Genomic DNA, 12500 nt, shown 5'->3' on the forward strand with positions numbered 1-12500 from the left:
TCTGACATCGGCAGCTTGCATACTATTTATCATACAAAAACATGGCTCAAGAAGAATTATTTTCCGGTTTTTCTTAGCTTCCAATTTTGTGACAAGGGAAATTTCATAAAGAAAAAGAATTTTCACTGACAGAATATGTTATTTTCATTTTAGTTGATGTTTTTATTTCATATTTTATTTTCTAATGTGTTTATTGTAGGTTATTGGGTGCTGAAAGAGCCATAAAAACCTCATAATCGAACAATTTACTAAAAAATTATTAATATTGAAAGATTTAAATTTCGAAATAACCTACCTACGGTTAATCTACACGCGTTTAGAAGCCGTAAAAAAATATTTTCGACTTTGTAATGGACCAAACAAAAAATATAGAAAAAATTATCGAAAAAAAAAATCTTTTAAAACTTACCTTACGTTAGTCCTTATGCGTTGCGAAGCTCAAAAAAAATATTTTCGACATTATAATAGAACAAACAAAGAAAATAGAAAAATTTTCCAAAAAAATAAAAAGTCGAAATTCGAAAAAAGAAGAAAAGTGGTCCTTTTCTAGGAGTTTTTTATTCCCAAAAAATGGGTTGATGTCCCCGTAACCCCTAAAAAAAGGGGGTCGAAATAACATTTTTTCATCATGCTTCAAATGGGCTGAAAAATTTTTTACGGGGTCTCTGGACCAAACAAAAACGATCTGTCGAGTCAGAATTCCGAAAATCGAAAATTCCCGAAATTTCTGTACTTAAAAGGCGGGGCGCCCACTATCGACAAAAGTGTGCCAAAACCCACAAACGTTGTGTTACGCGCGCTAAGATAAACACAAGCCTGATTGCTGAAAATGTATTCTATTTGAATAAGGTAAGTATCAACATCAAGGAAGCAATTCCTTTATTATAAACTCATACTCTGACATTGCGCTAATATTGCTCGTGAATTGTTATTTAGTTTAAAAATATAATTTATATTACTTTTATTTTATTTTAATTCTATATAATAACTATTTTATATTTTTATTAAAAAATTTCTTGTTTAGTTTCTAAGCAACCACAGTTACGTTTATATGTTTAATTCTATTGTATTCTATATTTATCGATAATTTAATAAATGTTTTAAAAGACTATTCTGGTTTTCCACGCTCTCTTCAAAAATGTGAGTTCTTTTAATTCTTCCACTTAATTATTCATTTTAAAGTAAAACAACTAGTTATACATATTATTATATTATAATGTATGTGTATTATATACTATTATTTTATAACATAAACATAGTTGAGTTATTAAATTAAACGTCAAATATTTTATTACCTAAAATTAAGTTAATCGTAAAATCTGATGTAGTATGAGATATTCTTTAGAAACTAGCTATAAATATTCTTGAAGTAAAACAAAACCATCTATAAATAGAACAATGAGAAATAGTAAAACAAACTAAACACAACATGTTTATTTTAACATTATTTTTTATTTAGTTTAATCACTTAATAAACTTTACTTCTAATCATAGTATTTAATATAGAATATAGTTAACAATCTTTTAAACGAAGTCTTAAATAAAGTTACAGGGAGTAATCGTAATTAAAACACCAAAAAAAAAGGTTTTAATAAAAAAAATACTTACATCAAGTTAAAATTTTATAAGGATTAATTTTAAAATATCAAATTGATTGTAAATCAAGTGCAAATAGGTTTTTTAAACAAACCGAAGGGTTTATAAAGGCTTGTAAACGCTTTCAAACGCCTACGACCATACCACACTGAGCACACCCCATCTCGTCCGATCTGGGAAGTTAAGCAGTGTCGGGCGTGGTTAGTACTTAGATGGGTGACCGCTTGGGAATACCACGTGCCGTAGGCTTTTGCTTTTTGAATTCATCTTTTTTGTACTATTTTTCTTTCTGACCTATTTATACTTATTACTCGTTTATTTACATTTCTTTAACGCTTAAAAGAAAAGTAAATTCTAGTTATTAGCAAATAAAAACGTAAGCCAATCAGATAACGTTATTTGCTGTTTAAACCAATTAGAGCGCTAAAAAAGTGGTTTGACCAGTTTGAGATATCGAAAAAATAATGGCACCATCTTGTAGAGTACAATTTTCTGAGTTAAAATTAATACAATTAGTCTTTTATACTAAAACTTAAAAGTTTTTTTGTCCAAAAACAAATAAAAGCGTGGCTACTTGAAAAATCAAACGAAAATAAATTTTGCACTTTTGTATTGTGAGTCATAATAAGTTATTTACTGTTACCAACAGATACTAGCAAAAGCTTTTTAAAGTTTTGTATTAACTTAATGTATTTGTAATTACTTTTACTTAATAGAAACTATTGAATTACGTTTACTTAGTTTACTTTTGTATGTGTATTAAATATATAGCAATTTTGTTTGAACTTAAATAAGGACTATTAAACTATTAAAAGAAAACTATCAAAGTTTACTAACTCAAAAGCTAAATCTTAGTTATATTGTTATAAGCATTTATGTTGTAATTTACTAATAACTAAATGAGTTTATTTCAAACAAAAAGAATTAAATAATGTTATGTTATGTCAAGCCTACTATATGAGGTATATAGGTATATAAGGTATACAAGCTTATGTTTGAAAGTTATAATAATTAAAATAAAAATAAATATTTAGTTGGTAAAATTTGTATGTTTTAATATGCTTTGAAATTAGAGTTAGTATAGATGTTTTTTTTTAAATATAATAAATATAAGTATTTAGTTACTAATAATAAACTAAAATACCAATTTTGTAGTTATTACAAAAAAAAAAACTTATCTTACTTAAAGTTCACTGTAATTGAAACATTATACAAAAGCTTTATAATTATAAGCTTTGAATAATTCTATTTGAATAAATAATAGATTCATAACTATATTCATGTTTGCATATTTAAATTATAAAAAGTTAGTGTTTTGTGTATTGACTTTATGATTATTTTATTTTAGTAACTGTTAGTTTTATACTTTAATAAAAGAAATATGGTTAACAAGTAAGTTAAAAATGAAAGAAGCATAAAAAAACACACTAATTAACTGCTTATTCAATAGTTTGATTATTTAATTATTTTTCTGTTATATAGTTCAATCGTATTGTATAAAAAATACAGAGGTTTAAAGTAAGTTAGAATAAAAATAAAACAAAACATATAAAATAAGCATTAGTTAAAATACATAGTTTTTTTTTCTAAGAAAATTTAATTCTTTAATAATAAGTAGTAATTTAAATAAAAAATAATACAAATAAAGTTATACAATATATATACAATAGTTTGTCAAACTAGGCAAAAAACAAACTAGGCAAAAAACCTACAAAGTAGGCCACCACTACAATCCAATGTTCCAACTGGAAATTCAATGAGATCGTTACTGTACTTGTGATGAACGTTGATAATCCCCAAGATTGTAAGTCGAAGGCCTTACCCAACCTAACCAGCGCACTGGTTTTCTTACAACTGAATTAATCAACATTTATTATTGAATATAATCATTATTGATAGATAGAGGAATGTTGACAATCAACAACAGATTGTAGGTCAAAGGCATTACTCGACCCAAGTACCCACAACCTAGATTGAACAACATTTATTAGATAGATTTGTTTATTGATAGATAGAGGAATATTGTCAATCCACAACAGATTGTAAGTCAAAGGCATTACTCGACCCAAGTACCCACAACCTAGATTGAACAACATTTGTTAGATAGATTAGTTAGATAGATAAATAGTACAGTATAATCTCAAAGAATTTGAAGCCCGAACATTGAACGATAGTGGTGTTTCGTGACGACTAGCGGGATTCGATCTTACAACCTTCTGCTTATGAGTCAGCTGATAAGACCACTGACCCACCGCGCCACGACAAAGATAAAGAAATATTTTGCTATATAAATAGGTTGATTTTTATAATTTTGTTATACAGTGTCAATTACAGTGAACTTCAAGTAAGATATACATATTTATATACATAGTATATATATTTCCGAGTCTGACTTTGAGTACTTTTTATATATTATTAACAAGATTTTTTAGGAGTAATATCTGTTTAGTTCTTTAATATATCTTTAAAATAATAATATTTTTTAAGGTGTTTAAAACTTTTAGAAGCTGTATGTAATGTCTTTTAGTTTAATAGTTCTTTTAAATTAGTAAAAAAAATAAACATGGTTGAGTTATCAAATTAAACAAAATAGAACGTCAAGTATTTAATTACTAAAATTAATTTAATTAAAAAAAAAATCTCAGGTAATCTAAAATGTCAGGAATTATTTAAAAATAAATATAAATTTAAAACTTATTATATTGAAAAGATTGATGAATAATACTCTTGAATGTATGCAATGTTTGTATTTGTAATGCAATAACATAAATGGATAGATCAATGACAAATTGTAAACATATTGTATTATTTTATTTTACGATTTTATTTTATTTATTTAATAATTCAATAAACTTTACTTCTACTTTTCCTGGTCTTAGGTAATTTATAGATAACAATTATTTAAACAAACACTTTTGTACAGTTACAATACAGTTTTAGTACAGTTTGGGAGTAACTGTTGATTAAAAAAACAAAAAAAAGTTAATTCAGGTTAAAATTTTATAAGGAATAATTTTAAAATATCAAATTGATTGTAAATCAAGTGCAAATAGGTTTTTTAAATAAACCGAAGGGTTTATAAAGGCTTGTAAACGCCTTCAAACGCCTACGACCATACCACACTGAGCACACCCCATCTCGTCCGATCTGGGAAGTTAAGCAGTGTCGGGCGTGGTTAGTACTTAGATGGGTGACCGCTTGGGAATACCACGTGCCGTAGGCCTTTGCTTTTTGAATTCATCTTTTTTGTACTATTTTTCTTTCTGACCTATTTATACTTATTACTCGTTTATTTACATTTCTTTAACGCTTAAAAGAAAAGTAAATTCTAGTTATTAGCAAATAAAAACGTAAGCCAATCAGATAACGTTATTTGCTGTTTAAACCAATTAGAGCGCTAAAAAAGTGGTTTGACCAGTTTGAGATATCGAAAAAATAATGGCACCATCTTGTAGAGTACAATTTTCTGAGTTAAAATTAATACAATTAGTCTTTTATACTAAAACTTTAAAGTCTTTTTGTCCAAAAACAAATAAAAGCGTGGCTACTTGAAAAATCAAACGAAAATAAATTTTGCACTTTTGTATTGTGAGTCATAATAAGTTATTTACTGTTACCAACAGATACTAGCAAAAGCTTTTTAAAGTTTTGTATTAACTTAATGTATTTGTACTTAGTTTAAATTAATAGAGTTTATTTGGTTTACTTTATTATGTGTATTGAATGTGCTAGTATCTAAAAATAAATACAACTAAAACAAAACAAACAAGGAGAGTACTTGAATAGAACCAACACAATTTACAGACCAGTTGTGTACTAAATTTAAAGAAATTCTGAATAGTGAATATGCAATTATTATTATAAGTTCAAAGTTCACTTTAATTTAAATTAATGTATTTTGTAAATTGGTTTTATTTAATACGATAGTAGTGAATTACTTTATTTAATTTACTTTAGTATGTGTTGTATAACTTTATTTAAACCAGAAGCAAAACGGGATTATACTTTCAATAAACTACACAATTTACAGACCAGTTGTGTACTAAATAAAAAGCTATTGTGAATAGTGAATATGCAATTATTATTATAAGTTTATAAGTTCACAGTTTACAAAAGCTTTAGAATTTAGTTATTATTTGTTCATATTTGCATATCTAATTTATGAAAAGTTAGTGTTATGTGTATTGGCTTTTTAATTTCTTTATTTGTAGAACTGTTAGTTTTATATTCTAAAGAAACATTTTTAAATAAATATGTTTAACAAGTAACTTAAAAATGGAAGAAATATATTGTATATATTGTGAACTGTTTATATTTATTCTAGCTATTTGCTTAGTGTATTTATTAATGTGATTATTTTATTTTGTTGTTTGTCTTATAGTTTAATCGTATTGTGTTGAAATATATATAACAAATACAGAGGTTTAAAGTAAGTTTAAATGAAAATAAAATAAGACATATAGTTGAAATATAAGTTTAAAAAAATAGTTTTTTTTTTTTATTTCTTTGTTTGTTTGATTGTTTGTTTATTATATAATCGCGACGTGTCATTTTATTACTTTTAAGCATACTAAATATAATAATAGGTATAGTTATAGGAAAAATTCAATTAGTTTCTAATGTAATAAAAAAGTTTATTTCCACAAATAAATAAATACCTGAAAAATCAAATGAAAAATAAATTTCGCACTCTTGTATTGTGAGTCATAATAGGTTATTTACTGTTACCAACAGATACTAGCGAAGGCTTTTTAAAGTTCTATGTTAATTCAATGTATTTGTACTTAGTTTTATTAAAATGACAGTATTGATGGTTACGTTTATTAAGTATGTTTATTTAACGTTATGTAACTCAAGTAAAACCAGAAGCAAATAAGGAGACTACTTTCAATAAACTACACAATTTACATACCAATTGTATACTAAACTTAAAGCTATTCTATTTTATTCTTGATAGTTATTTTAAAGTTATTAAATTATACAAATGTATTTTGTAAAGTAGTTTTATAAAGTTACTATAGTTTATTTAACTTACTATAGTATGTGTTATATAACTTTAATTAAACCAGAAGCAAAAAGGGAGACTACTTTAAATAAACTACACCATTTATTGTTATATATAACTCTAATAAAACCAGAAGCAAAAAGGGAGACTACTTTAAATGAACTACACAAATTAAAAATATATTATTATTTATAAATCAATCGTGTTGTGTTTCAAAATACATTTTTCAAATAATGTTTTACAAGTATTTATCAGTTATTTAGTTTTCTTTTTATAGTTTAGCCGTATTGTTTTATTTATTTGTTATTATTTTTATTTAATTGTTTGCTTATTATATTTATCGCCATGTGCTTAAAAAATAAAACAACTATAAAGGTTAAAAAAGTAAGTTTAAATAAAAATAAAATGAAACATATAAAATAAGTTTATGATTTTTTTATTATTATTATTATTATTATTTAATTGTTTGCTTGTTATATTTATCGCGATGTGCTTAAAAGAATAGAACAAATACAAAGGTTTAAATTGTAAGTTTTAAATAAAATAAAATGAAACATACAAAATAAGCTTATGATTTTTTATTATTATTATTATTATTATTATTATTTTTATTTCATTGTTTGTTTAATATATCTATCGCGATGTGCTTAAAAAATAAAACAACTATAAAGGTTTAAAAAGTAAGTTTAAATAAAGATAAAATGAAACATATAAAATAAGCTTATGTTTGATTTTTTTATTTTACTTTTATTAAATTGTTTGCTTATTATATTTATCGCGATGTGCTTAAAAGAATAGAACAAATACAAAGGTTTAAATTGTAAGTTTTAAATAAAATAAAATGAAACATACAAAATAAGCTTATGATTTTTTATTATTATTATTATTATTATTATTATTTTTATTTCATTGTTTGTTTAATATATCTATCGCGATGTGCTTAAAAAATAAAACAACTATAAAGGTTTAAAAAGTAAGTTTAAATAAAGATAAAATGAAACATATAAAATAAGCTTATGTTTGATTTTTTTATTTTACTTTTATTAAATTGTTTGCTTATTATATTTATCGCGATGTGCTTAAAAGAATAGAACAAATACAAAGGTTTAAATTGTAAGTTTTAAATAAAATAAAATGAAACATACAAAATAAGCTTATGATTTATTATTATTATTATTATTATTATTATTATTATTATTATTATTATTATTATTTTTATTTCATTGTTTGTTTATTATATCTATCGCGATGTGCTTAAAAAATAAAACAACTATATTAAAAAGTAAGTTTAAATAAAGATAAAATGTAACATATAAAATAAGCTTATGTTTGATTTTTTTATTTTATTTTCATTTAATTGTTTGTTTATTATATTTATCGCAATCTGCTTAAAAAAATAAAACGAGTATTAAGGTTTGAAAAGTAAGTTTAAATAAAAATAAAATAAAACATATAAAATAAGCTTATGTTTTTTTTTTTTTTTTTTATTATTATTATTTTTATTCAATTTTTTGTTTATTATACTTATCGCAATGTGCTTAAAACGATAAAACAAATATAAAGATTTAAAAAGTACGCTTAAATAAAAAATAATACAAATAAAGTTTATTTATAATAAATATATATATTTAAAACATTAAAAAAAGTAGTTTATACATATTTTTATTTATTTATTTCTTTTAAACATATTAAATAAAGTATAAAAAAGTATTAAAACATTTAAACGTAGCATAAATAAGCTTAAAACATTAAAATAATCGAAAAGAAACAAAGAAATTGAAAAAAATCGGAAAAAATCGGCAAAAAAAGTTCAACAGCAACATTTGAGCATCATACACGTATGCATTACTTTACACTAGTGAGAGAGACGTGTTTGTGCGTTCGGTCGACTTGACGAGAAAGCGGGCTTAAAGCATTACTGTTTAGCACCCGAGGCGCGGCTATTGCAGCGGCGGCGAACGTGCTATGTAAACGCATTGGAGCAGCGTATGAAAAACTACAAGCGTCCAGCGGCGGTAGGCTTATAGCTTTGCGAAGTCGTCGAGACGAGTAGCCGACGCAGGCAGGCACGGCTCGAGGCGGGTAACTGCAGCAGACAGATGGCGTGTTGCTGCTGACGAGTTAACCGGCAGAAGGCAAACGGTTGGTCGGGAGAAAGAACAGTCAGTTGTATAGCTGCATGCTGCAGTCGACGCGGGCTGGCGCTTTAAACAGCAAAAGGCCGGCGCCGACTTTCAGTAACGTTCGCAAGGCTTTTAAGCCGAGTGATAGAAAAGGTCTGTATTTATACAGTAAAAACGCTCAGTCGAGCAACGGGTTTAAACGCCCTCGGATAGTTATCTGGTTGATCCTGCCAGTAGTCATATGCTTGTCTCAAAGATTAAGCCATGCAAGTGTAAGTACGAGCTCACGTACAGTGAAACTGCGAATGGCTCATTAAATCAGTTATGGTTCATTTGATTGTACGCTTTTACATGGATAACTGTGGCAATTCTAGAGCTAATACATGCGTAAAGCGCCGAACTGACGTGAGGCGCGCATTTATCAGACCAAAACTAACCGGCTTTCGGGTCGTTACAATGGTGACTCTGGATAAGCTTGCGGATCGCACGGCCTAGTGCTGGCGACATCTCATTAAAGCAACTGCCCTATCAACTATCGTCGGTACGGTATCGGCCTACCGAGGTTGTAACGGGTGACGGAGAATCAGGGTTCGATTCCGGAGAGGGAGCCTGAGAAACGGCTACCACATCCAAGGAAGGCAGCAGGCGCGCAAATTACCCATTCCCGGCTCGGGGAGGTAGTGACGAAAAATAACAATGCAGACCTCGTACGAGGTCCTGCAATTGGAATGAGTACACTTTAAACTTTTTAACGAGTATCCATTGGAGGGCAAGTCTGGTGCCAGCAGCCGCGGTAATTCCAGCTCCAAAAGTGTATATTTAAGTTGTTGCGGTTGAAAAGCTCGTAGTTGGATATAGGGACGGCGAGGTTGGTCGGTCGAAAGGCTAGCACTGGCCTCGTTGTTCTTGTTGGTCGGTGCCTTCGCGGTGCTCTTAACTGAGTGTTGCGGTGGTCCGGCAAGTTTACCTTGAAAAAATTAGAGTGTTCAAAGCAGGCTTTACGCTTGTATAATGTTGCATGGAATAATGGAATAGGACCTCGGTTCTATTTTGTTGGTTTTCGGAGCACGAGGTAATGATTAATAGGAACGGACGGGGGCATCCGTACTGTGCCGTTAGAGGTGAAATTCTTGGATCGGCGCAAGACGAACGACTGCGAAAGCATTTGCCAAGAATGTTTTCTTTAATCAAGAGCGAAAGTCAGAGGTTCGAAGACGATCAGATACCGTCCTAGTTCTGACCTTAAACGATGCCGACTAGCGATCGGGCAGTGTCGAACTTAAGAACTGTCCGGCAGCTTCCGGGAAACCAAAGTCTTTGGGTTCCGGGGGAAGTATGGTTGCAAAGCTGAAACTTAAAGGAATTGACGGAAGGGCACCACCAGGAGTGGAGCCTGCGGCTTAATTTGACTCAACACGGGAAATCTCACCCGGCCCGGACACAGCGAGGATTGACAGATTGAGAGCTCTTTCTTGATTCTGTGGGTGGTGGTGCATGGCCGTTCTTAGTTGGTGGAGCGATTTGTCTGGTTAATTCCGATAACGAACGAGACTCTTACTTGCTAAATAGCTGCTCGACCCATTGGGTCGGAGACAACTTCTTAGAGGGACTAGTGGCGTTTAGCCACACGAGATTGAGCAATAACAGGTCTGTGATGCCCTTAGATGTTCGGGGCCGCACGCGCGCTACACTGACCGGATCATCGTGTGTTCCCTAGGCCGAAAGGTCCGGGTAATCCGTTGAACCCCGGTCGTGCTAGGGATAGGGACTTGCAATTGTTTCCCTTGAACGAGGAATTCCCAGTAAGCGCGAGTCATTAGCTTGCGTTGATTACGTCCCTGCCCTTTGTACACACCGCCCGTCGCTACTACCGATTGAATGGTTTAGTGAGGTCCTCCGATTGAGCCTGGTACGTGCGGCAACGCACTCGCCGGTGTTCGAAAAGACGATCGAACTTGATCATTTAGAGGAAGTAAAAGTCGTAACAAGGTTTCCGTAGGTGAACCTGCGGAAGGATCATTAACGAATCGAAATTTGATTTCAAGCGACGTCTCTTCTTCGAAGGGACCGAGCCCTGTAACTGTTATAGTTCGGTCGCGTTGCTTCCTGACAGCGGGAGTAATAATTCAGCACGCAAGTGCTGGCGCGGCCGCTTCTTTTTGAACACAATTTTTTGGTTGCATTGAGATTGATTAACACGAGAGATCTCTTAGCGGTGGATCACTCGGCTCGAGCGTCGATGAAGGACGGAGCTAGCTCCGAGAAGTAATGTGAATTGCAGGACACATTGAGCATCGATATTCTGAACGCGTATTGCGGCCTCGGGTAATCCTGGGGCCACGTCCGTCTCAGGGTCTTTAACACACCGATCCTTTCATTAGTTTGAAAGTGCCTGCGACTCGTTTCTTAATTAAGGAGCGTGTCGTCAAAGACAGCTGGTCTGGCGATTTCACAGCTGAAGCGTGAGCAGCCTGCTGGCCTCGGGTGAGGTAGCAACGACGGTAGGTGCTCGAGAATAAGTTAAGTGACTTCAAAAGGCCGACGTACAAAGCGCATGTACTTTTATAGTACATCACTTTTGACCTGAGATCGGGCGGGACGACCCGCTGAACTTAAGCATATCACTAAGCGGAGGAAAAGAAACTAACAAGGATTCCCCTAGTAACGGCGAGTGAAGCGGGAAAAGCCCAGCGCTAAATCCGAGCCTTTTTGGAGGGCGAGGAAATGTAGCGTATGGAATTCAGCATGCGGCGAACCAACGACTGCCCACGTTCTTCTGATCGAGGCCTTTTCCCAGAGCGGGTGTTAGGCCCTTGGCGGCGGTCGTAATTCGTCCTAGCGGTTTTCCCGGAGTCGGGTTGTTTGGAAATGCAGCCCTAAGCGGGTGGTAAACTCCATCTAAGGCTAAATACTGGCTCGAGACCGATAGCGAACAAGTACCGTGAGGGAAAGTTGAAAAGCACTTTGAAGAGAGAGTTAAAGAGTACGTGAAACCGCTTGGAGGCAAACGGAGGCGCCCATCGAGTCGCCGGACGTTTTCAGGCGCTGCGAGAGCTGTCCTACTGTTTGAGTGATCTTCGGAGACTCTTACGGTTGCGCTGGCGTCGCGGCGCTGCACTAGCGTTCGGCGAGGGCCGCGACCGGTTGCTGGGCTGACTTTGGTCGTTCGCAAGGTAGCTCTTCTTCGGAAGAGTGTTATAGGCGTTCGATTAGCTTCGGCTCGGCGACCGAGGAGAGATTCCGCGTCGGTCTTCGGACAGGCTGCGTGTTGATCGCTGGAATACGGCTTTGGAAACTGCTCGCAGTCTCTAGAGTTTGTACAAGGCCTTCTTCGCGTTAGCGCTCAGACGCCAGGGGTCTGCGGCTTAAGCTGGCCACGTCTCCGACCCGTCTTGAAACACGGACCAAGGAGTCTAACACGCGCGCGAGGTGTTGGGCAGTACGAAACCCGAAAGCACAGTGAAGGCAAACGAGGCGAGATCCTTTCATTAGGCGCATCGCCGGCCGATCCCATAGGCCGCGTCCTAGGGGTCGAGCAAGAGCGTGCTTGTTGGGACCCGAAAGATGGTGAACTATGCCTGAACAGGCTGAAGCCAGAGGAAACTCTGGTGGAGGGCCGTAGCGGTTCTGACGTGCAAATCGATCGTCGAATTTGGGCATAGGGGCGAAAGACTAATCGAACCATCTAGTAGCTGGTTCCTTCCGAAGTTTCCCTCAGGATAGCTGGCGCTTAGTCGCAGTTTTATCTGGTAAAGCGAATGATTAGAGGCCTTGGG

The 12500-nt window shown here is 32.8% G+C and overlaps 5 non-coding genes across 5 annotated transcripts in view; all 5 read left to right on the top strand.

Moving 5' to 3' along the window:
• Positions 1–1726: 1726 nt before the first annotated feature.
• LOC145846502 (5S ribosomal RNA) lies at positions 1727–1845 on the top strand. The gene has a single exon (XR_014370792.1). It is a non-coding gene; the product is annotated as a 5S ribosomal RNA (ribosomal RNA).
• A 2855-nt stretch (positions 1846–4700) lies between these two features.
• LOC145846529 (5S ribosomal RNA) lies at positions 4701–4819 on the top strand. Its single transcript, XR_014370818.1, has one exon. It is a non-coding gene; the product is annotated as a 5S ribosomal RNA (ribosomal RNA).
• Positions 4820–8938: 4119 nt separating this feature from the next.
• Positions 8939–10746, top strand: LOC145846522 (small subunit ribosomal RNA). The gene has a single exon (XR_014370812.1). It is a non-coding gene; the product is annotated as a small subunit ribosomal RNA (ribosomal RNA).
• A 182-nt stretch (positions 10747–10928) lies between these two features.
• Positions 10929–11081, top strand: LOC145846508 (5.8S ribosomal RNA). Its single transcript, XR_014370797.1, has one exon. It is a non-coding gene; the product is annotated as a 5.8S ribosomal RNA (ribosomal RNA).
• Positions 11082–11303: 222 nt separating this feature from the next.
• Positions 11304–12500, top strand: part of LOC145846527 (large subunit ribosomal RNA) — a 3631-nt gene continuing 2434 nt past the window's right edge. The window contains exon 1 of the ribosomal RNA XR_014370817.1: positions 11304–12500. This exon is cut by the window's right edge and continues 2434 nt beyond it. This is a non-coding gene — a ribosomal RNA (large subunit ribosomal RNA).

Source organism: Thalia democratica, unplaced genomic scaffold (assembly GCF_965202585.1).
Source record: "Thalia democratica unplaced genomic scaffold, ktThaDemo2.hap1.1 HAP1_SCAFFOLD_483, whole genome shotgun sequence".
In the NCBI taxonomy this organism is placed as follows: Eukaryota; Metazoa; Chordata; class Thaliacea; order Salpida; family Salpidae; genus Thalia; species Thalia democratica.